Raw genomic sequence first — 25,750 nt, 5'->3', positions numbered from 1 at the left:
TATCCATGTTAGCATTCCACATGGATAAAATGACTGGGTTGTAGTCATTTATATATTTTGACTCTTCTTTTCTTCTTAGGTTGTAGGTATTCTTAGGCGATTTTCTTGTAATAGTATGTTGCACAGCTGACATAAAACTGTTTACTCTTCCTTTTGAAAGAACAGGTCGTGGAAATCCAAATCGACATTTTGTGTAGAATTTATCTTTACTCTTGTACTTTCGTCGACAGTATTTTCCACACCAATGTCTTTGGAAACGTAAAACTTGCTCTTTTAAGTTTTTTTCTTCTGTGCTTTTAGGTATAGCACATGTTGCATATTCTTCAATGAAAGATAAAACTGCATCATCAGAATCTGTTCCAAATTTTGGGGCATCCTTGATCCACAACAGCATATGAATATGAGGAGCACCTCTTGCTTGGTACTCTTTTCTCCAAAAGAAATCCACAACTTCTCCAAGAGGTGGATTTTTTTTATTGCAGATGAAGGACATCATAGCCTCAAATCTATGATTGAAATATCTGCAAACATTAACCGGATCCAATGAGCACAATTCTCCTGCTGTCTTGTATTGGATGTTTTCAATATTTGAATTTGCCTCTCGAAGAAAATCCAGTAAATCATCCCAAGCGTACTCAGCACAGCTTGGGGTAAGGAACCATGTAGGAGTTGCTAAATTCCGTAACATACATTTCAATTCTCCATGGCGTCGGTACCAATATTCATTAGTTCCTCGCTGACAAGCCATCAAATGTATCAATTGAGATTCCAAATGATCATCTCGCTGTTGCACTTTGTTCATAAAATCCTTTGCAGACACATTATGTAGATGTACTCCAGTTTTTAAAATGCGATTTACTGCATAAGATAGTGCAGACAAGTCACTTTCAAATAAAAGATGGAACATATATGGAATACTTTGACGAAATCTTGGATCTTCTGCATATAACCTTGTAGTCCGATACTCAGAAGCAGGAATCTGTACTGGACGTTCATCATATCGTCCACCTTTTCCTGTAGGAAACAGCTGGGGAAAACAACGAGCTTCCAAGCTCTCCTCCCATACACTCACGGGAGTTCCTTGTGCTTTTTTCATCTGAAACAGATCAATAGTGTTTCCCATAACTTCTTTAGAATGAAGAGGATGTATGCTGAAATGTTCATAAATTTCTTCTTCTTTTGACTTATCCACTTTTTCAATTTGCCCAGCTGGTATTCCTGAGTCTGCTAGTAAAACTTCTTCATCTTCATCCATATAAATTGTTTCATACCATTTATTATTTCTTTTCAAATTTGCTCTTTGTACTTTTCGTACATCTACCAGCTCCTGACAAATTTTCTTATTCTTTGTTGGTACTCCATTAACCAGAATACCTAATGGTTCAGTTTCCAATCTATCTGCATCAATTGTTTCCATATTTTTTTTCAAATCCAATGGCAAATAGACAACTCTTCCTTTTAAACCTCTTTGTAAATCCGAAGGAGGTAATTTACCTGTTTTTGGCTCCATACGCACTATGGTCTGAAACGGATGGACACATTGAATGAGTATAGACTCATACATATTTAAATCAGAAAGTTCTGCAGGAATATCAACCAATTCTAAATTATTATGTACAGCTCTGGCTGGCATTCTATTTTCTTCTAACTTGTTATAACAGTATTTACAAATACGCTGATCTTCACCCAAATCAAAACTATTTTCCAGAAATATATATGTTGCAAAATCCTTCCACTTATAATTATCTTCATTTTCACTTTTTTTATACAGATCAACATTTCTTGTTTGAATTTTATAATGGCTTCTCCGGCAACAAATACAAGTAATATTTGGTCTTTCATTAGAGATTATAGCAAATTTTGTCATTTCATCTTCAAAAATTTTACTAACAGTGAGTTCTACATTCTCTTCCACATTTTCCTCAATAACTGTGTCATTTCCTGCACTTTCTTGCTCTGGACCAAAGTAACAAAACTGAATATCATCAGTAACCTTCACTACATCTGATACAGATCCACGGAACAGAGCACTATTCAACTCATTTAACGTTAGTGCTGGACTTTTAGCAAAATACAATGTTCTCACAAACTTTCTCATTTCAGTATGATGAACAGCCAGCATCCTAAAATGGTGAAAAACACTTTGGCAAACTTTCCTAGATAGACAAGCAAGAGAATGTCCTTGCAAACCAGTATTCTCTCTCACTCTACATGGGTCTAGTCTTTGAAGCACCTTAATCTTCTGTTTAACACTCTTTTTACTATATTCTCTTAGGAAGTCACGTAATTTATCAATAGATTCCTGTAGCACAGTGCAAATACTACTACAATTCCAAGTGTACACTGGGGCTTTAGGACGTCTCCCCATAACCTCATCAGCTAACACTTCTTCCTCATTTCTTGGAACCATTTTCTCCTTTTCCATTACACAACCATCTTTAACTTCATAAGCTCGACCATTGGTGTCAACTGCATGCAACAAACTATTACTTTGAAGATAACTCTCTTCATTAAAAAATGGCTCAGTACTTGAACTATGCTTCCATTCTCCTAAGAACACTTTACAAAAGTAATTTTTTTCACTACTCTTTTCCTTTTGCTTTGTGACTTCATTGCTTTGACTAATTTTTCTAATCTACGCATCCTGTTCAAAATTAAAATGAATAGTTTTCGTTTTATTTCCAAAGCCTTAGCAACAATTGTTTCAATATATTTCTTTTTTTTATAAAATTTGTTTTTCTTCTTATATTTTTTCACATCCTTTAGCAAATTTAACATCACTCTTCTCTGAAACATTTTTCTACGAATGTTTTTAAAATCTATTTTTCGTGTTAAGTCACTCTTTCTTACTTCTGATTCAACATTGGCTTTTCGTATTTTCTGTTGACTCTGTTGTTGTTTTGTACTTGAAGCACTATTTGCAGTGGATATATTCTTAACATTTTTTCTTTGTTTGAAGATATTTTTTTTAAAATCCTTAGTCTGCTTACCAGAAGACTTTTTCTTTTTTCCAACATGAGGTTCTTCAACTATTTTTTTGGGTCCAGTTTTCTTCAAATATAGATGTTGTTGCTGTTTTTTTCTCTTTCTTGACTTTATAGGCATCTTTAATTAATTTCACTGTTGTTAAGCAATACCTAAAAGAAACTAAAAAAAAAATACCTTTATGTAATTTTAATACATTACGATTTTTTTTTGGAGCTTTTCAAATCCTATCATATGACCTGTCCCTTTCCTACAACTGCAAGTCTGACAGAACAAGAGCAACACGTATTAAATCGCTAACATCAATTCCTGTGTGCACACAGACTCATGGTGTGATTCTAGGCAAAAAACGATTTTGGTTTGGCAATTTCAAAGCACATTTACTACTGTGGAAGAGTAAGTGATAATTACTATGGCAGCCTGACACATTTTCCTTATATTTTAGAGAGGCAGAAAAGAGTACATGTCCTAACAGCTACTTGAGACCATCAGCATGTGTTACAGGGTGAGTGATTAGAGTAGAGCAAAGGAAATGAGCCTTGGTGACGTTGAATGTGTTAGCATTACACACTGCTATCTGAAATACCACAAAGAGCTGAATAGTAAGCATGAGAGTGCAGGAGAAGCACCTGTCTGTGTGCTAAGAGTGTGCTTCTGGAGACCGTGTATTGTCAGGTGCAACACAGATCTGCATGTCCGCTTGCACAACTGCATGAAGACTGCAGACATGTATGTAAGACTACATGTGTGGTAAAGGTTAATTGGACTTTTGAACATGTAAAAACTACCTCACCCATTGCGGGAGCGGAAGTAAAATGTACCATGCTAATTTCAAATGTGTTAGCATTTGCCTCTCATTTGTGAGAAAGTAATTTCTGGTAAATGCTAACCATCGCAGTTCTTGAAAACAAGCTGCCCCTTTCCTGCGAGTGCAAGTCTAACAGAGCAAGAGCAACACAGATTAAATCTCTGAGAAGAATTCCTGTGTGCACACAGACTCATGGTGTGATTCTAGGCACAAAACAGTATCCCTGGGTGATACCAGTACACCTTAACTTATGGTGAAGACATACTCCAAAATATCTGACATGTTCAAGGCAGTTAAATATCTTCCTTAACATAAAATGTAAAACACAACTTTTAAAGTGGTAGGAAAATGTACCATGCTAATTTCAAATGTGTTAGCATTTGCCTCTCATTTGTGAGAAAGTAATTTCTGCTGAATGCTAACCATCACAGTTCTTGAAAACAAGCTGCTCCTTTCCTGCGAGTGCAAGTCTAACAGAGCAAGAGCAACACAAATTAAATCTCTGTGAAAAATTCCTGTGTACAGACAGACTCATGGTGTGAATCTAGGCACAAAACAATATTTCTGGGTGATACCAGTACACCTTAACTTATGGTGAAGACATACTCCATAATATCTTTCAAGTTCAAGGCACTTAAATATCTTCCTTAACATAAAATGTAAAACACAACTTTAAAAGTGGAAGGAAAATGTACCATGCTATTTTCAAATGTGTTTGCATTTGCCTCTCATTTGTGAGAAAGTGATTTCTGCTGAATGCTAACCATCACAGTTCTTAAAAACAAGCTGCCCCTTTCCTGTGAGTGCAAGGCTAACAGAGCAAGAGCAACACAAATTAAATCTCTGAGAAGAATTCCTGTGTGCAGACAGACTCATGGTGTGATTCTAGACACAAAGCATTATTTCTGGGTGATACCAGTACACCTTAACTTATGGTTTAGACATACTCCATAATATCTTTCAAGTTCAAGGCACTTAAATATCTTCCTTAACATAAAATGTAAAACACAACTTTTAAAGTGGTAGGAAAATGTACCATGCTAATTTCAAATGTGTTTGCATTTGCCTCTCATTTGTGAGAAAGTTATTTCTGCTGAATGCTAAACATCACAGTTCTTGAAAACAAGCTACCCCTTTCCTGCGAGTGCAAGGCTAACAGAGCAAGAGCAACACAAATTACATCTCTGAGAAGAATTCCTGTGTGCAGACAGACTCATGGTAAAACAGTATTTCTGGGTGATACCAGTACACCTTAACTTATGGTTTAGACATACTCCATAATATCACATTTCTATTATTTATATCCAACTACACCACATACATCCCCTCTCAAATTCATAACTCACCTTTAAAAGTAGTTAGTTGAGAAAGAAATGTGCCACTCACACAGCAGATTATCAGAGCCAGAATCTCTGAACTGTACACCTCTCAGCAGAACCAGTAAATGGCAATCTTTCCCTCTCTTTTTTCACACATATACATGTTAACTTCAAATCACAGTGTTTCCCATATTTTTTCAAATGGAATCACACATTTCTATTGGTTGCAAATTTCAACCCTTTTCCAAATGATCCCTTCCCCCAACATCACTTCTGCCTGCTACCATAGCAACAGGTCATGGAACACTGGTGTGAGCAGAGAGGTCAGAAGTTCAGCACACAATGTTTCAAATCCAAAGAGCAAGAGTGCTTGACTTTTCAAACCTAACAGCAAATCCAAACTAATGTTCTGTGGGAACACATTTTTCTGAACCAATACAGAACATGTTTTTAAAAATTTAAACATACATAGTTTTTAGTGTTGAATGGTCTGAAACAGCCAATGATTTCTTTTTATTTTTAAAAAAAGTATGTAAGCCTCCATTTTACAACTATCTTTCTTTTCATATTGCCATTCTACTGAAAGACATCTTCTGAGTGCATCCAGATCTCCTTGGAAGATGTTCACAGTGTGGATTATAGGTCACAGCTATGTCTTCTGGAGTGAAAAGTTTGCAGAAAAAAGAGGTATTGTGAAAGATCTTGCTTTGCCAAATGTAGACATTAAATGGATTGGTCAGAGAGGGTTAAAGTGGCACCAATTAATGCCTTTGGTGAAAACCTTTCTATATCTCCCACAGCCTAACCTTATTATTGTGCACTGTGGTGGAAATGACCTAGGCACTTTAACTGGGGTAGCTCTGGAAATGCTTATTAAGGACACCTTTCTGCAATTGATGTCACTTTTTCCACAAACTGCCTTTGTATATTCTAATATATGCCAAAGGCAAAAGTGGAACTGGTCCAACCAACATTGTCCGCAGATTGACAAAGCAAGAAAGCACGTCAATAAGTCTGTTTCTGCTTTCCTCAGAGACTATGGTATGGGTTCTATATACCACAACAACTTGCGTTACAACATGCAAGGCATTTATAGAGGAGACGGTGTACATTTCAATGATGAAGGGAACAGAGCCTTCCTCTTGAACTTTAGACTCTGCATCGGTACTTACTTGTAGGTACCAAAAAACACTCAATAAACACAATGGCTCTTTTTAGAGCCACCTAATATCTAAACACTTAATCTTCTTTTTTAAATCTTTTTTTTTTTCTAATTTTTGCCGTGCGCACACCTCGTGAATTTTTAAAAAATATTTAAATCTTTTTTTTGGCCCTTCGGGGTCCCACTGTGACCCCCTGATAAACGCTAGGGGGTCAGGAACTCCCTACCCTGCCCCCTTTTCACGTTCTCCCCCTTTCCTTTTCAGTGTGACAGACAAAATGGCCGACACTTCCTGATTTCGACCGATTCGAATGTTTACAGACATATAACAACCAATCAGAATTTCGCTCGCGCACGTTAGGGTGCGCGCACCGTGCGCTTACGGTGCGCGCACGGTACGCGCTTATAGATATTTATATGCTTTTAAATGCTATTTTCTCAGGAACTACTGAACAGATTGACACCAAACCTGCAAAAGGCACTTCCCTGACCTGAGGACTACTTCTCTGCCAAATTTCAAGTCATTCTGTTCAGCCGTTCGGGCTGTACCTTCGACTAAAGGTCCTATGGAAAAATGCATGGGGAAAACGGGTTTTGGGACCCCCCTTTTTTCTTGGCCCCCGCTTGACGAATCACCCCGAGACTTTCAGGGTAGGTGCTGAACGGAGCGCCCCATTAGTTTTGAAAATTTCGCGAGGATTCGTCAACCGGCGCCAAAGTTATTCAAAATAGAATTTTGAGATTTCCTATGGAAACTAGGTTGTAACTATAACTATCTACTGGCGACCGCCAGTAGATAGTTATACCTAGATTACCTTGCACAGACCCCTAAGGCTGCTCCTGAGCGGTCGCTTGCTAAATAACGCTTCTTAAAAAACTTTTAAACTGCTCATTGCAATTGTTTTATTGAATTTCCCTTTGTGTCCGTTCCCCCCCCTTTGAGCTACATTTTGCACATTTTAGGGGCTGATATTAATGCCCAGGACACGCTAGCACCTCATCACTCTTCCCCGCTTCCCAGGTGGGGCTTGGCCGTCCTCGAGGCTTAGTTCACCGGGTCCCGGGTTGCTGTAGTTGGCGGCCATCTTAGGTTGGGCGCTATTGGACGAGCGCTCTAGTCGCTCTACATAAACGGTTAGCTATGCCTCCGCGCAGCGGACGCGGGCAGCGGACGCGCCGGACCTGCGCCGGAGGTTCGCCAGAGGTAAGCCCGTTTGCGCCCGTTCGCGCTCGGTCGGGCTCAGGGACCAGAACCTCTGACTTATCTCCCAGCTGCTTACAGACATACTCCCGCCTGGCTCTCCTTGCATTGAGGAGTGTCTCGCTGCCCCCTTGCACTCATTCTATAAATCCTGCGACGGATCGTCCCTTCAGTCAACACTGCCCGTTTAGAACCACGGAAGCGGATATTAATACTACTAATCCAGAAGGCATCCTGAAAATGGCTTTGGTCAATTGCCGCTCATTACCCAAACATGCCACTGAAATCTTCTTGTTAATTCAAGATCTCGGACTTGACATTCTTTTTTTAACTGAAACGTGGTTGGGATCCACGTCCGGTCCAGATATTGTTCAGGCCCTTCCTCCTGGATATCTGATCCAATGTAGGGACAGACAACTCAAAGTTGGAGGAGGGATAGCCATAGTATACAGGGAGCACTTAATTTGTCGTATGATCGACAGCTCCATCCCTGACTGTGAAAGCGCACAATTTGCCATCACTTTATCCCCAGAAGTGTCATTTTCTGGACTTCTGATCTACCGTCCCCCTGGCGCTATTGGACAATTTCCGAAAGGAATCATTGAATCAACCATAGAGTTAGCTAGCAGGGTCTCAAATTTTATAGTACTAGGAGACCTGAATCTTCATTTCAATAATCCCTCAGACACCACCGCCACAGAATTAACTAAAGATCTTGCGGCATGTGAACTGAATTTGATAGTCTCTCACCCTACCCACTCTAAAGGGAACCTTTTAGACCCCATATTTTCCAATATTGTGGACTTAACATCAGCAGAGCCATACCCCACCCCCTGGACAGATCATATGGTCATCCCCTTCATATGGAATACGCCCACACCCGGTCCAACAGAACCGCCCAGTAAAACTCTGAGTAGGCGGTGGACGAAATTAAAATGAACGAATGGGCAGAGGCACTGAATACAAGTGAACCTCAGGTCGACCAGGACATTGACAGGGCTAATATGGACTTTAACCAATGGATTGAATCATCATTGGATAGGGTGCTTCCTAAAACAAACATCTCCAAAAAGAAAGCCTCCACTAAACAACCTTGGTTCACTTCTGAGCTAAGGTCCCTAAAACAAGAATGTAAACGGTTGGAGAGACAGTGGAGAAAACACTTTGTGGAAGAGAAAAAAACTAAATATAAACTCTCTCTAAAAAAATATAAATCTGCTCTTAACGTGGCCAAATCCATCTTTTATGCAGAAAAAATAGAGATCTCAGCTAATGCCCCAAGAGAGATGTTCAAGATAGCTAAATCCCTGTTAAAAGCCCCTGACCCGCCATCTTTACCACTCTGCACGGAGGAGGCTGATGCTCACTGCATTAATCTGGCAAATTTCTTTGCTGAAAAAATTCAAAAGATCCTCCTGTCCCTCCCCCCTCTACCTCTTGAAGAATCCATCCTCCCTTTGCCAGATGATACAGATATTATTCTGCCTTGCCTCCCTTCCTTTTCCCCCCTCAGTACTGAATTGTTGCCCACGCTTTTCAACTCTGTAAAAAGCGGCTCCCCGCTAGATCCTGTCCCTATGAATATTCTAAAGTTAGCCTTATCCAACATCAGTACATACATTATCCATCTAGTTAACACCTCACTTGAATTAGGAAGGGTACCCCAAGACTGGAAACTGGCAATGGTTAAGGCCCTGTTAAAAAAGCCTCATCTCGACCCCCAGGACTTTTCCAATTATCGTCCCATTTCCCTGCTCCCCGGCATCAGTAAACTCGCAGAGAAATGGGTAAATAAACAACTAGCATCCTTTCTGGAGACCCATAACCTGCTCCACCCAACTCAAACTGGGTTTCGGAAAGGACAGGGCACGGAGACGGCACTGCTGAGGGTGGTTGAGGATTCCAGGAGGATTCTGGACGCAGGTGGCAGCGCGGCCATTATCCTCCTGGACCTCAGTGCCGCCTTCGACACGGTGAACCACCGTGTCCTCCTGTCTCGTCTTAAAAAACTGGGCGTCAAAGACAGGGCACTCATGTGGTTGGAGTCCTTTCTTGGTGACAGATCCTTTAAGGTCTTTACAGAAAATAGCTGCTCTCCACCAATGCCATTACAGTGTGGGGTGCCACAGGGCTCCTCCCTCAGCCCCACACTGTTTAATGTTTATATGGCGCCCCTGGCAGAAGTAGTTGCCTCCTTTGGGATCCAACTGGTAAGCTATGCTGACGACACCCAGCTAGTTGTTTCTCTTAATCAGTTGGAATCCTCCCCCTCCAGGCTCTGTCACTGCCTGGAGGCAGTAGCAAACTGGATGGACCTGTCCCACCTGAAATTGAATGGAGGTAAAACGGAGCTGATGCTTCAAGGAAAACGAGCCACATTTGACAACTCGATACATTGGCCCTCCTGTATGGGTCCAGGACCCACTCCAAAGACCGAGATAAAGAGTCTCGGCTTCTGGTTGGATGCAGAGTTGTCATTTAAGATCCAGGCAAGGAAAACAGTAGCCACTTGTTTCGGACTGCTGAAAACAATCCGGAAAATCCTTCCTCAGTTACCCGAGGCAGCAAAGAAAACCATTGTCCAGTCCCTTGTTCTATCCAGGTTGGATTATGGAAATGCGCTCTATCTTGGAGCCCCCGTGTCGGTTATCCGGCAACTTCAGGTTGTCCAGAATTCCGCAGCACGGCTACTCACGGGCACTAGCCATCGTACATCAGCCAGGCCCGCACTTGGCACCTTGCATTGGCTCCCCATAAAGGAGCGAATCTATTTTAAGACCCTCTGCACGGTCCATAAAACACTCTATGGGAGTGGCCCCCCCATTCTAGATGATATGATCAGACCTTACAATCCTACCAGGAATCTTCGCTCGAACCAACAAAATCTGCTGACAGTTCCTAGGATCAGCAGATCCCGCACAGGAGGTCGCCTGTTCTCGCACAACGCGGCTGGGCTGTGGAATGCTCTTCCCCCACCTCTCCGCCAAGAGCCTAACCTCCTTGTCTTTCGAAAAAAGTTAAAAACTCTTCTGTTTCCAAAAAACTAGTTAAAATAACTCTTCATTTTTAATCCATCTCTGCTTGGTTAGTCTTAAGCGCTGGGCTGCTCCCGAGTAGCCATGCGCTATATAAGAGCCTTTTAATAATAATAATAATAATAATAGATAATATATACACCAATATTTAGTCCTAAGATTATGTCTGCAGCTGTTCCAGTTTTTGATTCTGAGTAACTAGTCACCATATAGGGGGTTCCTGTTTAGCCTAAATTATGCAGCAAGAAAAGGCAAATGATGTGGTATACTGCAGCACTTTTTAAACAGTAATACTTCATTATTTTGCCATTTTTGCACTTGGTAATACTGACTCGGCAAATTTTTCACCTCATTAGTACCAGTTTAACAACCAAATAAAGAATAAGCAACTGAAGACGACAAATTAATCTTTGCGAATGGTCTTCCACTGTGTGAGAAAGTGCCATCTTTCTTGCATGGTATGCTCCCACTTTTTGCTACATTGACTGAGTGTGCCCTGGACTCCTGTCAATCAGGTGCGCAGGGCCTATGTTCCTTCCCTAAAACCTAAAACCCAAATTGATTAACCCTGGCCACATGTCAGGCCCTGGTAAATGGTACCCTAGGTAACCAGGGCCCTGTGACCAGGGAAGGCCTCTAAGGGCTGCAGCACTTATTGTGCCACCCTTAGAGGCCCTGTACCCTAACACAAACACACTGCCCTTGCAGACTGAGTGTCTGGGTACAAGACAAAACAGAGAGTCGGCATGGCACACATCCCTGTGTGCCATGCCCACAACCTACACTGCCCTGACATACCTCAGCCACCCCTCTAGCTGGGTGCCCTATGCCAGTGGTGTGGGCACAGGAGCATGAGCACTGTGCCCCTACAGTACCCTGGTCCATTCCTGGGCACTGTAAGTGCAGTGATGCCATTTAAGAGTATATAGTGCTGGGAGCTTGTCAAACACGAACTCCACAGCACCATGATGGCAACACTGAAGACTGAGAAGTTTGGTATCAAACTTCTCAGCATATTAAACCCGCACTGATGCCAGTGTGGGATTTAATGTACAATGCACGACAGAGGGCATCTTAGAGATGCCCCTGAACCTAACCTACAATCCACGTCTTGTCTGAGGGGCTGCCTAGGCTGCCACACAGCAGACATGTTGCTGGACCCCTGGGTAGAGAGCCATCCGCTCTCCTGGGCCTGCAACAATGCACATCCTGGGAGAGGTGCTAGGTCTCCTCCCCCAGGATGGGCAGGGGAAGCTTCAAAGGCATGCCGCCTTTGTGAGCTTCACCAGGCTACTTGCTGTACTACCGGTTCCAAACCCCCACTCTGGCGGGAAGACTGGCCGGGGATGTGCCAGCCCTGCCAACCCCACCCCTCAGGTGGGCGAGGCAAGATGAAGCACATCTCTGGGCCCTTGCCATCTTAAAGATGGGAAGCCCTACCCAATCAAGACTAGGCCACTGCCTCCTCCCACAGGAGAGTGGCAGGATAGGGGGTGCACCCACTCCAGGACAGGGACCCAGTGGTCCCTGCCTTTTACATACCTGTAACGCCCCTAAATTTAGTATTTGGGGCACTCTGAACCTTCCTTCCTTGGATTCCAAATTCCAAAACAGCAAAGAAGATCAAGAAGAAAGAAGACCTGCCGTGCAGCTGCTAAGAAGAGGAGGACACCAACTGCTTTGGCCCCAGCCCTACCGGCCTGTCCACCCTCAAACCTGCTCCTGCTTACTCCCGGCACCTCCTGTGGCCAGCAACCTCACAAACCCCGGAGGACCTGGCTACCTTGTGACTCTGAGCATCTGGGACTCCCACGAGCAGTGGCTCTGCTCAAAGCAAGTACCTAACCCCTGGCATCAGCCAGGAACCGCAAACCCCATACACTCTGCACCCACCAATCCTGGCCTGTGCTGGAGTGGACAAAGACCCTGAGGACGTCTCACCGGCAACTGTGACCCCGAATCCGGCACCCAAGGACCCACCTCGATGCTCCGGATGTCGCCTGCAGCGTCAGAACCAGGGACGCCCCCAACCGCGATCAACAGAGGGTAAGATTTCCCGACACCAAAAGGCACCCCTGCACCCGGCGGCCCCCTGTGCCCGACTCCTGGGTACCTACCTATCCTCCAACTACCCAACTTACCTCTCGATGTGGTGGGTACACCTGAAGACTCTTCGTCCCCGAGCTTGCAGCCTTTGTTCGTCCTTGAGCTTTCCCATTGCAATCCATTGAGCGCCCGAAGGCTCAAAAGCACCCTGCACCCAGCCGCCCGAGTGGCCCTGGCAGTGCAACTTCTACTCCTACCTACTTCCCCATTTGCCCTGAGCAATTGACCAGGAGACCAGCTTCCACAGCCGCGTTGCCTGCTAGTCTGCAGCCACCAACCAAGGCCCCCCTGCCTCCCATAGGATAACATTGGGCCTAACTCACTCTGCACCCGGCTGGCCCTGTGCCACTGAGGGTGTAACAACTGTACTTACCTGACCCTGGGAGACCCCTGAGTCTGTGCCCAGAACCTTAACTCTGCCAGTCATGTACTTACCCAAAAGCCGATAACTCACTTTTCTTCCATAAGGTAACATTGACTGATTTCTTCAGAAATTTCTTCTAAGTGTGGAGTTTCTAAACTTTAAAATATTCACCTAAAATCAACCAAGTAACGAAAACGGAAATACTCACCTGCTATTAGGAGAGATCCCAGTGCTGGATCTTGGTGCCCAGCACTGACCCTGAAAAGTACTCCCAACCATACTTACCACTAACTCAATTTTCTTCCATAGGAAACCATTGACTGTTTTTCTGTGAAATGTCTTCTGTCGATTTTTGCAAACTACAAATATTCTTTAAAAATCGTACCAACTGTGAAAACGTAATTACTTATCTGTTTTAGATAGATGTCCCAGTACTGAGCCTAGGAGCCCAGCACTGGATTACAAAAGTAATGAGAACGTACTTTACCCGTAACTTGAATTTTCTTCCATAGGAAACCATTGACTGTGTTTCTGTGAAATTTCTTTTAAGTGTCGATTTTGCCAACTTCGAAATATTCCTTAAAAATCGTCTGTATAACTTAAACGCAGTTTCTCAACTGCTTACAGGTGGTACACTAGTGCTGGATCCAGGATCCAACACTGACCTAGAAAAAGTAACCATAACCCCACTTACCTGCTAAGTGAATTTCCTTCCATAGGATAACATAGGTAATTTGATCAGAAAAAGTTTCTAAGTGTCAACTTTTAAAATAGCAAAAGATTGCTTAAAAATCACAACAGTAACTAAAAAGTATTTACTCACTTGTTTCCAAGAACTGTCCCAGGACTGAATCTAGGATCCAGTCCTGGATTTAGAAAAGTAATCCTGAAAGTAATCGATTGCATATAACTTAAAATTCCCATTGAGCTCAATGTATTATTGTGTTTGCAATTGTGTTGCCTATTGCAACAAACTGTAACTATTGCATTCCAAGTCAATTGTCTTTTGCAAAGTATTTAACTAAAGCATCTCCTTCTGAGAAAGTATATTTTGATACCTCTTGTTGGTTTTAAAATAAAACAACCATATATTTTTATATACAAACCATTGGCCTAGAGTTCATTTCTTGAGTGTGTGAGACCATTTGCTGACTGAGTGTGTACAACAAATGCTTTACACTGTCCTCCCATACTGCCTTACTGCTCGACCAAGCTACCACTTTAGAGAGTAAGGTTATATCTAACTTTAGCCTCTGCCAAACCTCTGTGGCTGTGGGCTCTATACACACTGTACCTATTTGGGAACAGTATATATAGAGCCGCTTTCCTACACACTGCACGCAAACCAATGTTACCTCTTTTTAATAACATTTGTTCCATTTGAACAAAAAAAAATGTTTTTGTTAAAATCTTCAAATTATGCAGCATATGATGGATTCATTGCAAATGCAGCAAATCCAAAATTATATGAAAAAACGCTGCAGAATCGCATAATTCCAGTGGCCCTGACTGTACCTATCCATGTCGTATGACATTCGGCCTAAGCAGAGTGATGTAAAGCGTGTTTCAAGACAACTAGTATTTTTCGAGACTACTCACGAGCTGTCTGTAACGCAACTTACAACACTCTGTGCTGTACTATGTTTTACCCTATCTTCGTTCTGCCACTGCATATTTTTACTTCTGAATGCCGTTACTAGTATTCATAATATGTGCTCTTTTCAGATGAGAGCCAGTGACCTAGGGCACAATATGTGGTGTAACTACTGAATTTGACTAATGATTTAATACATTGTAGAGTGATTTTTACATGTCATATGACTTTTACCATCTTTATGGGCCAGACAAGGTCTGTTCGTAATTTCTCGTGCTCCTTAACATTCTGAGCTTCTCTTCATGAGCATTCGGGTTGGAAGGACCTGTGTTTGCATGCTCCCCCTGAAAAGAGATGGGGAGGTATCGCTGTGTCCAGCATATATAACACAAAAAATTACCATTCTAGCTCCAGTATTTGAATATTTGGTGAAAGTGTTTTTAGGTCTTGGCTAGCGAAGGCTGCGCTTGCGCAGTCTCGCTCATGAGATTTAATGACTTGGAGTAGTGGGGCTTGACCCGCCCCTCTTCTCTCCTCTTCTCCATTGGCTGTCCTCTTAAATGCTGGGCAGCCATTGGAGAAGAGCTTTGTCTCTCCAAACAAGCCCCGTCTCTTTCGGAATCGTGGGCGTGTTTTTTCGATTCTTTCTCTTTTTTAAGCCCCTCCCCTTTTACACTGGTTTTTTACATTTCTTGTTTCTTAGGGTCACGCCCTTGCTTTGGATTGGGCAACGTCAATATTTATTTAAAACTATATGTTTTCATTGGTCTGCAGCATTTTTTGTTACCGCCCTGTGGCTTTTTTTAACACGCCCATAAGACAGCGAGTCTATGGCATGTCTTGCTCACGCTGCCTACACGCGCCAGTTGGCTCTCTGATTGGTTGGCAACTACCAAATAAGCACTGTGATTGGTGGACCTTGTCAACCAATCAGAGAGCCTACTGGCGCGTGCAGGCAGCATGAGCAAGACACGCTGTAGACTCGCTGTCCCAAGGGCGTGTCGATCTTCATCCTTCGGTTTCACATCATGCAGTCTGGGAGGTCTCGCCTCTCCACTCCCGAGATGGTAGCGTAACATGAGCCCCTTGCTCAGGTGCTTAGGCCTCGATAGCGGCAGCAGTGAATTGAACCGGAGGTTTCCCTGAAGCTAAACGGACACAACAGGTAATGCGACTGGATGGCGTATCTGCCCTGAGAGCAATACGGGCCTAATGCTTACTCTGACTGCCTGCCTGGATGAATCTAACCGGGCCCGCAACGCTGCCGTATCACAGAGAGGAGGTGTCTCGGAGGTGCGGCCCTAGCAGAGAAACGACATCTGGAGATCCTCCCTGGAGCTCCAGGAAACAGTGGACTCATCGGCGTCCTGCTCTGTTCCCGGGGATCGACTGCTGCCACTTCCATGTTGCCCCCCCCCCACTGCTTCTCGACTACCTCCCCTGGGTGGAATGTTTGGTGCGATGCAGGCATTTTCCCCCCATCGGCAAGCCTCCTCGAGTAGATTATCTGCTTGCTTGCCCATAGACCGCCGCTTCGAGGTGTCTCTGCACGCTGTGATCGGTGCAACAGCCCGTCTCTGCTTGCTGCGCTCCCGGTGAAGAGTGCGGTGTGAGCTTGCCTCTGTCTCACACTTGGGACGGCTCTACCCCCGGCAGGAGGGCAGAAGCGCCAAGTCTGGTAGTGACATCTCGCTCTACTCCTCACCCCCTGGCGGCGGTGCCAGCTCCCTGCAGCTCCAGCTGATAAGATCAGAGCCCTGCGGAGAGCTTAGCAGTAAGGCAGGGGCGCAGAACAAGGCACCCGGGACACCTCGCCACACCACCCCGGCACGGAGGGTGTTGTCTGCCACCGTCACTTTTCTCCTGCTCCGTTTCCTTCACTTTACCACTACCTTTACTTTACCTTGATCCGTTCACTCCTCCACCCGTACCCACCTGTGTGTCTGCTTCATATCTGCCCTCCACCTATGTGCCTACGTTCCTCACCCTGTACCATCTCTCGTCTCTACACCCGTATTCCTGCTGCACCCGTACCTTCCCTCTCCTCAACCTGTGCCCTAGCCTCTACTCCGACTCTCCCCCTGATTCACCTGTTCCCGCCCACCGGCACTCTCCTCTACTCCTGCACACTCCATCCCTCCACCCCTCCACCTGCTCACTGCACCCCTCCATCTCTCCACCTGCTTCCTTCTGCCTCCCAACAGGTGAATCCCTTCTACTCCACCTGTAACCCTGCTCCGTCTGAAGCCCCTCTTCTCCTCCACACTCCACCCCTCCACCTGTTCCCTTCTGCCTCTAAACAGGCACATCCTCTCCTCCACCTGAAGCCCCTCCTCTCTCCCACCTGCAGCTCCCACTCCCGCTCTACCCCTCCAGCACCAGTTACCCTCACCTTAGCTCTCCTCCCTCCACTGTTCTTCTCTCTCTTTGCCCACCTAGTTTCCCTCCTCTCCATCTGCACTGCGATACTTTCACTCCAGCTGCCCTCTCTCCATTCTCTCGGTTTTCACTTACACACATTCGCAGAGCTTATTTCTCTCCATATGTTCCCATACCAGGCGCTTCATGCAGTTTGGTGCTTACTTTCCGTCCATATTAAACAATAGTAAATGTTTCAGCACACAGGCTAATATGCTGCATTGCTAAATACATATATGGTCCCAAAGGCGAGACCGATGCATTGCAAATGCTTGTTTTTAGGTCTCGGCTAGCGAAGGCTGCACTTGCGCAGTCTCGCTCGCGAGATTTAATGACTTGGAGAAGAGGGGCTTGAACCCACCTCTCTTCTCTCCTCTTCTCCATTGGCTGGCCTCTGAAATACTGGTCAGCCATTGGAGAAGAGGTTTGTCTCTCCAAACAAGCCCCGTCCTTTTCGGATTCGGGGGCGTGTTTTTTCAATTATTTCTCTTTTTTGTCTCCCTGCCCCTTTCACACGTGGTGGGCGTGTTTGTTTGTTTTTTTTTTACATCCGAAGGTTTGGCCATTTCGTGCGCGGCGGGACTGGGAACGGAGAATTTTTTTTATCCTCGACAGACAGGAGTCTGCAAAGGTACAGAGCGGTGGCTGTACTCCCTCTTTCTCACCTCCGTGACTGCGCACTGGAATGGCCCTAACATCAAATACTAATTGTTATGGCTGTAAAGTGGGGCTTCCCTTGTCGAGGTGTCGCGGCACCCCGGCACGCCTTTTCGTCCTTACGTGTCCCCATGCTAGCGCCTACTAGTGGGCGCGCTTGACTGCCGGCGTTGCCTGCCCCAATACGGGGATCTCTGAAGTGACCGTGTCAAGTGACAGACTGCCTGTCAGCGCACGTGTCAATGCCCACATTGTAGGCTAACTCCTCTGTGACTTGTAAATTATGGATCGGCGCTGCACAGAGGCCTTGCTCGCCCTCGCAGTGCAGTGTGCTGAAGGTGAGGGCACGGACGGTGTACTGTTACACTTCCTGTGTAACCGGTTCCTCCTCATTTGTTGAGATGTCTCAGCAGGGTGGAGCAGAGACTGAGCTGCCAGCAGCCGAGAGCTCACTTCAGTGACGTGAAAGTGGCTTCACTTCAGGCGAGCTCGGCGCACTCGCGAGCTCACCCTTTGATTCGTGACACATCCCGAGCAAGAGCCCTGCTGTGCCAGGAGCCTTATCTCCTGAAGAGGGCGGGGAGGGGCAGGGGCGCAGCCCGTGATGTCAGATGGTGTCAGCAGGGGGAGGGCCGAGCAGAGAGGCCGCGGCTGCACCTAGGGGTCTGCTGAACCAGTCCGAGGAGGCACGAAGCGCCGGAAGTGCACGGGGCACACGCTGCTTTTATTTAACTTCACTTTTCAGTATGGGTTTAAAGGAATGGAAGTGGACGCCGTCCGGACACGTGTAGAGAGGTAAGCGTGAGATGCCAATGTTGTGGGAGGTAAGAGGGTGGTCGCGCTGTTATGACTGTGTCACACAGGCGTGGAGTGAGCAAAGTTTTAAAGTGCCGCTGGAGAACTGCAGAGCACTCACCGCCGATGGGCACTTCCATCATTCCCATTGTGCAGTGTCTGGAGCTACTTACTAACATCGCGCCGTGAAGCTTATCTTCTAGGCGTGTTTTCGAGTGGTGTTATTAGTCTAGAATGCACCGATCATGCTGACCTGCTTAGGGGCTCAAAATCATTTAGCGCATGCCCGTTCTGTAACATGTGAAGGACACAGCAATTGTGTGAAGACGTTCTGCGCTCCTGCATGAGTGTTTTGTTTACCCTTCTGTTTAACACCCGCAGTGAAATACCTCGGCGAAGTGTGCATTACAACATATTTGCATTCAGGGTAAGATTCCTCCCAAGATCGTAGGCACTTGCAGGCAGGTGTGACTTGCTCAGGAGGCCTCGGGAATAAGTAGACTTTTTTTATCCTCGGCAGACAGGAGTCTGCAAAGGTACAGAGCGGTGGCTGTACTCCCTCTCTCTCACCTCCGTGACTGCGAACCGGAAAGGCCCTAACATCAACTACTAATTGTATTGTATTAAGTGCACATAATAGGTCAGTGGGGCTACTGCGTGTGTGTGTGTGTGTAGGTGGCTCTGTGGGTGGCTCTATTTGTGTGTGGGTTGCTCTATGTGAGTGGCTCTGTGTGAGTGGCTCTGTGTGTGTGGGTGGCTTTGTGTGTGTGGCTCTGTGTGTGGGTGCAAAGTATAAGTATAAAAGAGGCTTATAGAGCGCTCGAATACCAGACGGTGTCTTGGCACTATGGTGTGTGTGGTCAGCAGGCACGCAAATCAGAGTTGGACCTGAAATAGGCGATGTTTAAGCATTTTTCTGAAAAGGGCGTAACTAGGTTGAAGTCGCATCTCCAAAGGCAGATGGTTCCATAATCTAGCTGCACAAATGGCGAAAGAGCGACCGCCCCATCTGGAAAGTCTGAATCTGGAAATGCAGACAAGGCCAAGGTTGGCCGACCGCAGAGCACGATGCGGGATGTACGATATGAACCTGTCCGTTCCGTCATTGGCGCCTCCACCAAAACGAGCCCGATGAACCACGCAGAGTGCTTTGAACTCAATTCTTTGTTGAACTGGGAGCCAGTGGAGAGAGTTTCTGCCCGCTGAGGTGGGACAGCCCCTGGGTAAGTTCAGAATTACACGAACCGCGGCATTCTGCAGGGATTGAAGTTTTCTGACCTGGAACTTGTCAATGCCCAGAAACAAGGCGTTGCAATAGTCCAGTCTGGACATGAATAAGGCAGCCATCACCGTTTTTTGTAGCGACGAGGGGATATATGGGAGGATTTTGCGCAGGGTCTTTAGCAGAAAGAAACAGGATGACGTTAGGCTATTAACCTGAGCTGCCCTGTTCAGCTTTTCGTCAAAGATCACCCCCAAATTCCTCACCTTAGTGACCGGGAGGGGACATTGCGCAGCCGCCGTTGGCCACCAAAGGGTGTTCCAAACTGAGGGACCTTTCCCAAACTCCATCACTTCCGTCTTTTCGGTATTGATATTTAAAAAGCTCAAGTGCATCCATGTCATCACATCGGAGAGACAGGCGTGGAATTTGGCCGCTATCTGATCAGGGTGCTTGGTCGCTGATATCACAAGTTGCAAATCATCCGCATAGGATACCAACGTAAAACCGTGTTTCCTGACCAGGCTAGCTAAAGGTCTAACATAAATGTTGAAGAGGGTTGGGGAGAGAGCCGAACCTTGTGGGACGCCGCAAGGAAGTGCAAAATTTGCCGAGTGTAGGCCTGCCCACTTTAAGCTTTGACTTCTATTGTCCAGAAAGGAAGAGAGAAGGGCCAGGGCTCTGTCCGCGATCCCAGCTTCCCTCAGGCGCTGAGTCAGCACCCCGTGATTAACGGTATCGAACACAGCGGACAAATCCAGGAGGACGAGAATCGCTCGCCCCCCTTCGTCCACTGTCGGCCGAATACCCTCGGCTGCCGTTATGAGGGCAGATTCTGTGGAGTGCCTAGGACGGAAGCCGTGCTGGGACCTATCCAGCAGGGCGTTCTTATCCAGATACCCCATCAGGCATCGGTTAATGGCCTTCTCAGCATTAATGGTCTCGCATTTGAGAGTGATTAAGCTATTGACATTGTAAATAACAATGCCGTTTCTTTAAATGTTTTAAAAACAAAAACATAAACAAAAATAATGTCATGAGCAATGCCAATAACTCTAACTTTAACAATGTCGAGACCATTGCATTGTAAATGCTTGTTTTTGGTTGTCATTGCCAGTACCATTCTATTAATTATGGACGTTGTGTCAACTTTACACTAACATGCTTTATTTCAGTAGTTACCAATATCGGGAGACATCTTTAGGCGCCACTTGATCTTCCCTGGAGCAGCAGCTCTTAGAATGCCCGCGTGGGTCTGCATCACAGATGCTTGTATCAAAGGTAACGGCATTGTGCTTGTCGTTGTTCAGCCAGCAGTAGTGCGCATGCGTGCAATGCATCAAAAAGCGCAGTAGAGGCAGGTAGCTCAACATTCGGAAAATCTGTGCACACCTGCCAACCCACACTGTGTGAGTGTGTGTGTCACACGAAATGGACTCCCAATGTCACCTGGTGAACAGCCCTTACCATACCCCGGCCTGGGAGACGAGCTGGAACCCTTGTACCGAGTGGGTTTCCAGCTACTCTTTGGAGTCTCTGAGAACAGCCGATGGCCATTAATACAACTAACCTCTCAGTCAACTTCACAAATGTTGCCATGTGCCAAAGGGAAGAGATGCGGAAATGATCAGATGCAACATAGTTACGGCCGGTTAATGACCCTGGTAAATTTCGACAAGTTCGACCAGTCGAAATGTATGTGAGGAAAAATGTGCGGGGGCGACAGGGATTCGCCGCCCCCCTATCGGAAACACACTCGTAACTGGGGCCTTAATCTGTGCACAGGTTATTTTAAAACATTTCCTCTATGTATCGCTTTGTTGGGGGCAAACTTTCCCAATAGCGCCATCGGAATACATGTCTAAACTAGCTGGCACGAATGCCATACATTTGTGACACAATGCTGCCACCTTGTGGCTCTTTAGAGTAAAGCTACTGTATTTACTCGGCTTTATCCGAGTAGTGGAGGCTTCTCAGAATAGTTACTCCATATAAACTATTCACAGCACCTCACTAAAAGCCTCCTATCGGTTTTTGAAAAGTTAGTGTAAAATCGCGTCTCCTATTATTAGGAGTGAGCAAGGCAGACGGTTCCTATAGTGGGCTGGTCCGATTAAGCAAAATGCAAAATAGAGGGTAAAATGTTGCATATTAAAGCATATTTTGATAAAGAAATTCGTTCGACGTCCACCCCCCAGTTTATACGGCAGTTTTGATAGGATACTCTTGAAATATTTAAATAATTGGAAGCGCATACCCCATTTTCTGCGGCAGTATCTCTGAAGCTACATAATACATAATTCATATCATGCCACTGTTATCCCCTGTTTCCTCTGTCCTAAATCAGCAGTGTCATTATTTGCACACGGTCACTGTCCACAATGACAGTGTATACGTACTTTAAGGAGAACATTGTCAATGGAAACACAGAGTGATGGAAATCCGACCATGCCCCATGTTCAAGGTGGAATAATCATCATCAAACTCTTCCCCCCAGTTGCTTTTTCTTTTAGCTGAGGCAGTCACAATGTGAAGGAAAACACAGGCTTCCCTGGTCGACATGTTTAAATATGACCTCTATATACCTAGCCCCCTGGCAGATGAAACTTCACCAAGAAAAACCTGAATATTGGCTCCTCATCTTTTCAAAAGATACAGCTTTGAACGAACATTGACTTTTGTTATCACAGGGTAGTAAAGATTAACTTACACTTAATCAATTGGACTAATGCATTTGATGACAATGGTCACAATGGAAAGTCAAACATGAAGTGATCAAGCAACCCTTAACATACTTTAGTAGAGGATCAAATTGGGGACATTTCTAAAAAAGTCTATCAGTGAACATTTATTTTCACAATTAATGAGGTGACAAAAAGAATATATATCTACTTTTACATTTTATTTCTTGCTTTGAAGTGTTCTCAACAAGTAACTAACCCATATGTCAGTAATTTTGCAGGATATCTGTAAATTTGTACGCCAAGTTAAGCTTTACTTACTCAGCTGCTAGAAATTAGCTAAATACATTGCTTCATGTAACTGGAATAATTTAAGTTCTTGTGGTTTGATTTTGTGTGGGTGTGTGCACTACTGCCAACTTTGTATTACTAGTTCTGTGTAAGGGAAGCTTACACTGGTTATGGAGCAGGATTTCGCAAAAAGAAGCCTGCTCGGATGAGTACCCCCATAATACGTACTAACAGTAAGTAGTAGTAGAAAACTAATGTGCACCCTACATGCACACAAGGGAAAATGCTTTGCGCATGTCTGCACTAACATGAGATAATGCATGGAAGAACTAAACTTATTTTACATTTTGCTTAGAAAGAAACGAGAAATAATGCATGACTAGGCCGCATGAGCATTTTGTAGCCTGCATGTTGCATTTTCCTTTGAAATAATAAATAATGTCGTTTTTTGCTTAGAGCTCAGCTAGGAAAAACGCTAACAGGGAATAGTGTAAAGGTGGGTGGTAAACAGTGAAAAGTGCTTTACCATATAATTAATGCATTTTTATGTTCTATTTGCCATAGTGAGCCGAATGCTCTTCCATTTCCCTTAAATTGGCCGAACAAGGGAGGAGTTGGAGGAAGGAGTGAAACTGAACTGACTGAACAGACAGAAGCGCTGAGCACAGCAGATGAACCACAGAGGTTCAGGGTTGTTATGCTGAAGGAGAATAATGAGTGGCTGCCAAAGGCATGTGACTGACCGTGGGACCCAAAACCTTTTCCGCGGACATAACCAAGAGACTTATGAAATTGTTATTTGAATTGCTACATGAATTTAATGTATGAACGAGTCAGAACTGATGTCATGAGAAGTGCAGTAAAATAATAGTCTACAGTAGTCATGAATGGGAACCTGATGGTGTGACCCACAACCTCCTAAATCCACCAACCAGCTGTCGAGTTTAGTCAAATGTTTCAACTGATGTGGGATAGACATGTAGGTTTTAGGGTATAACTGGGGTGCCTTTATGGGTGTGGTTAGAGCGCGTTTTTCTTTCCAGATGGCTGTTCAAGAGGGGTGATGCGTCGCTGTTCATCGGTTTGCAGAGTCCTTGCTGTTCCTGTCCCTGACATCTTTGTTCCCTGACTCTAATTCAGGGAACCCCCACCCCTTCCATGGCCAGGGGGGTGGTTTTCTACAGATCCTTTGGGTTTGTATTATTCTGACTCATTCTTGCAAAATTACTTGCAAATATGCTTTGTCTCTGAAACTTTTGTCTCTCCACCTATTCACTCCATCACATAAATAATGTTTGTGTTTTTCTGAACTGATGTTTCTTAATCTATCAACTCCTTCATGAGCATTTTGTGTATTGTATGATGAGGTTGATATCAACTGGAATTGCTAATGTTATTTCTCTTGTGAATGTCATTGTTTGCATTGTGACTGTATGCATTGAGCATTTTATTGACCATATTAAGATACAACTTTATTAACCTTATCGAGATTCTGTGATTATTTAGCTGACTTAATTGTTAGTTAGATAGTGCCATCATTGCCTTCAACTATTCAACTAATTGGTCCATCAACCAAGAAGAAGGAAAGTTGATTGTAAGAGTTTAGTTATATATGAAGAAATTACAAACATGAACTAGTGAAGAAATTGAATTAATATTAGTAACAAATTGATCCCAAGCACATCAGGGATTTGGGTGCATGTGTATGGGCCATTGTATTGTGATGTTATTGAGTATTGATCCCTGATCAGATATTGGTTTCACGCTAGAGTATATTCGTTCTGTGTGGGGAAAGCTTGCTTTCCCGGCGCATATATTATACCTGTTCTGTGTTTGAGGTGTGTTATGGGACGCTTGCACTGCAGATGCAAATTAGGTACCTGTCCTACAGAAGAAGGGGTAAACGTTTTCACTATACAAAGGTGAAAACAACTACCTATTCTAGATGTTTACTTAGTATTTAGTGTCTGGGCCGCAACTGTTTGATGCTCTACTGCACGGGCATCAAAATGTGAAGCCATATGCAGAAGCTGCTATCTCTTGCTTGAACTTTGCTCCATCTAGGACTATTCTTACTAACACTGGCCAGTAGAAACATGAAGGCAGAGATAGAAAGTAAACTGGGGCCTCAGAGACCAGTTTATGCTCTACTGTTTGCACTCTTTACTATCTTCTGTGCCTTTAACAGCTAATAGGAGACAGTTGAATGTCTAAGGGCAGGACAAAGGGTGAATCTAGTGATGGTTGATATAGGGCCCTATTTGGAGTTTGTCCAACAGAGTAATCCATCTAACACAAACATGTTGAATGTCCTGCCTGCCGCCTTACAAGTGTATTATTGCCATGGGCACTTGTAACATGGCTAAGTGTAGATCCGCCAAACCCTTACTAAAGCCCTTAGTACCTGGCTGCAGCTATATGGGTAAAATGAAGATACAGATGTTTGTTGGTTAATACTGGGGCTGTGTGTGGACACGGATTAGAAGGCAGGTGTTTTTGCAAGGGTGCCATGTTTTGAATCTCCTCTCCCTTTTTATCCTTCAAGCAGCTGTGTTGTGGCGTTGAACTGGCTCTTGACCTTTCTGAACCCAGATTAGGGGAAGAAGAATATAATTCCACACATTTCAAAGCACTCCAAGAGCATTACAGCTGATTCTAGGCCACTGGACTGGGATGTGGCCCCAAGCAATCACCAGTATAAAGGGTCTTCCCAGACATGTGCCCTGTGCTCACTGCCCCACTAGAACCAAGCTGCACCCAGCTGAAGAGGCCCAAATAGACCCAAACTGTTCTTGGGATGCTTGTGTTCCGGTTAGGGAGGACCTGGCTGGGTAATTTGGACTGGACTGTTCCTGTTGGAAAAGGACTAAGGCATATGATTGAGTCTAATCTGAGGTGGCACTGTGGGCAAGAAAACAACAGATTAGCATGCGGCTGAGATTAATTCAAGCATTCTGGCCGTCAGGAGCACAGTTGTCAAGGTAGTTGCAGCAACCCTCCTTGTGAACTTGCAATCTCCCATCTGGGTCAGATTCCCTAACACTGTGGTATCTGAGAGAGGAAATAATTTAATCTCCTTATAAATGGGGGTGGGTGGATGGGGATGGGGTGA

This window comes from Triturus cristatus, chromosome 8 (assembly GCF_964204655.1).
Source record: "Triturus cristatus chromosome 8, aTriCri1.1, whole genome shotgun sequence".
NCBI classification, from domain to species: domain Eukaryota; kingdom Metazoa; phylum Chordata; class Amphibia; order Caudata; family Salamandridae; genus Triturus; species Triturus cristatus.
The sequence above is the reverse complement of the archived record's forward strand: the minus strand, read 5'-3'. Positions refer to the sequence as shown.